At 52.8% G+C, this 2,751-nt stretch overlaps 1 protein-coding gene across 3 annotated transcripts in view; it reads right to left on the bottom strand.

The window, feature by feature from the left end:
- Positions 1-1,806, bottom strand: part of CDIP1 (cell death-inducing p53 target 1) — a 31,353-nt gene extending 29,547 nt beyond the window's left edge. For 2 of the 3 annotated variants that reach the window (XM_005872944.2, XM_014545127.1), the window contains exon 1: positions 1,339-1,465. The gene's annotated coding sequence lies outside the window, so the exon portion shown is untranslated. Of the gene's footprint in view, positions 1-1,338; positions 1,466-1,688 lie in introns of those variants that run through there. The other variant, XM_005872945.2, reaches the window with a different exon arrangement.
- Positions 1,807-2,751: the final 945 nt, after the last annotated feature.

The raw sequence follows: 2,751 nt of genomic DNA, 5'->3' as shown, positions 1-2,751 counted from the left end.
CTAAAAAAAAAAAAAAAAAAAAAAAAAAAAAAAAAAAAAAGAAAGAAAGAAAAAGAAAAAAGAAAAGAAAGAAAGAAAGAAAACTGAAAACTCTTTCCTGGTTCCAGAGGCCCATCCATGGAAAAACCTCCAGCTCCTCAGGGATGGGAGACAAGACAGATTTTTCAAACACCCAGGGCTTATGTTAATTCCAAGACTCCACTTAATTACAAGCATGATTATTTGGGAGGAAACTAGACTGTTTACAACTTTGACACGCATAAAAAAATAAGATGGACTGCTGGATGGTTAGATTTATGATGAAAATATGGTCCAATGTTCCACATTCTAGATGGTGTTCTATGGGTGTTCACTGTAAAATTTCTTCAACTTTTCTATATGTTTGAAAATTTTTCCGAATGAAATGTGCAGAGAGCAAGGCAGAGCTGGCATACCTCTCCTTACCCAACTCCTAAGTCTGCCCTGAGGGAAGAAACAATGTACCAATACACACCGCCCTGCCCAGCAGCAGGCCCCAGAATACATACAAACTGGTCTAAATGCGATGCTCCGGCTTCTCCATCCTCCTCACTCTAGGACGGAGGCTCTCAGCCGCAGGTGTGCCTGAGGATTACCTGGGAGCTTATCCCACAACTGCTGAGTCTGGCCTCTAGGAGTGGCCCCAGGAACTGTCCCTTTCCACAAGGCCCCCGTGATTCTGACGCAGAGGATCTCAGGCCCACACCCGGAGAAGCTAACAGCTGCTTGCTCTTCACCTGACACCTGTGGAGAGGCCTCCTGGGAACACGTAGAGGGAAACTCACACACACACACACACCCATAAACAAGGGCCCAACCCCGAGCTCACGTGACCCGCGAGTTCAACTGTACCAAAATCCTAGATGGCATGAGGCTGGGCCCAAAGCTATGCAGGTCACTGTCTCCCAAACCGGTCCCGGCGCGCGCGGCCGAGAGTGGGTGCAGGGATTCCCTGCTGTTGGTGAGCCAAGGCGCAAGGGAGGCAGAGCAAGGTCAGCCACCAAGGAGCCCTGCAGGGACTTCTTCGTCGCCCGGATTCCCTTCACAATCCCCTTTCCTTGAGAAAACAGCCATCGCGGAAAACCGGACAGGCATAGGATGTGGGAGCTGTGATAAGCGGGACGCCGAGGAGCGGGCCAGCAGCCCCAGAGAGTCCCTGCGCCCGCCCGCCCTGGGCTGGCTAAGCTGTCACTGCAGCCCCGCGGGTGGCCACCAACCCTGCGATGGTACAACGTCAAAACCCCAGAACCGCTCTGGGTCGCATCAGCGTCCTGGAAGCAGGCGACGGACCCGCTGCGCCGACCCCCGGGGGCCCTTTACCTCGAGAGGCCGGGTGCGCTAGGCCGAGCGACGCTGAGAAAGGCCGCGCGTCCAGCGCTCAGAGGACCAGACCCTTAGCCCCGAAGGGATTACGCGCCCACAGCCCCTGGCCCGCCAAAAGGCCTCTGGGAAATGTAGTCCATCCGTGCGCCCGAGGTGCAATTTGCGCACCACGGTGACTACAGTGTCCATCATGCAACGCGCGAACGCCGCAGGCGCCGGCGGCAAGGGGGCTCGGCCGTCCGAGGTCATCCCCCGCCCCCCCCGCCCCCGGCCAAGGGGCGTGAGCGCCCATCCCTGTTCGCAGAGGGGTCCGGGGGAAGCTGATTCCAGTGGCCGAGGCGACTCACCGTTTTCTTGGCACCTGCGGCAGGGGCAACAGCAGGAACGGCCACTTTCACAGCTCGTCAGAAGGCAGGTAGGCTTTGGAGAAAGGCCGAGACTGGCGGCGTCACGTAGAGGGGCGGGGCCATGAGGTCAGCGCGTGGGCGGGGCTGGGCGACATGTGCCAAGCCCTGGCGAAGGCCTATTTAAACAAGGCATGAGTTTGACATGCTTGTGTCTAGTGAGTGAGTGGAATGTAGGGATGGACCCCATTAGCTCTCTTTCCTTTCTCCCGCCTGCATTTCAGTTTGGGCGCTATACATTCTGTAGATATGCATAGAATGGAGAAGGTTTTTGTTGCCTGGTATGCACTTTCCCAACTGAGATTAATAAGGCAACACTCTAACAGTTAGAGTCTAACTTATTGTTCAAGCTCTAATATTGGAAACAAGTGTCCTTTTTGTTCATGTTTAGTGTAATGTTTTTCTCATTCTTATGTGTTTTGGTTGGTGATTTTGCTGTTTAAAATGGTTCCCGTCCTGCCCTAGCTGGTTTGGCTCAGTGGATAGAGCATCAGCCTGCAGACCAAAGGGTCCTGGGTTTGATCCTGTCAAGGGCACCTACCTTTGTTGCAGGTTCCTCCTGGGCCAGGCGCATGGAGGATGTAACCAATCTATGTGTTTCTCTCACATCGATATTTCTCTCTATCTTTCCCTTCTTTCCCTCTCTCTTCCACTCTCTCTAAAAATCAATAAAAAATCAGGTGAGGATTAAAAAATATTAATAATAATAAAAAATGGCTCCCATCCAGGCCAGGTGGTTCAGTTGGGTGGAGCATCCTCCCCTACACCAAAAGGTTGAGGGTTCAATCCCAGTCAGGGGCACATACCTAGTTGAGGGTTCAATCCCTGGTCTGACATGTAAGGGAGGTGACCCATGCATGTTTCTCTCTCTCACCTTCTCTCTAAAAATCAATAAAAACACATCCTAGGGCCGGGCTTGGCTGGCCTGGCTCATTGGTTGAGTATTGACCTATGAACCAGGAGTTCACAGTTCAATTCCCAGTCAGGGCATATGCCCAGGTTGCCC

Source organism: Myotis brandtii, unplaced genomic scaffold (assembly GCF_000412655.1).
Source record: "Myotis brandtii unplaced genomic scaffold, ASM41265v1 scaffold397, whole genome shotgun sequence".
Lineage (NCBI taxonomy): Eukaryota > Metazoa > Chordata > Mammalia > Chiroptera > Vespertilionidae > Myotis > Myotis brandtii.
This window is presented reverse-complemented; position numbering and strand designations above follow the sequence as displayed.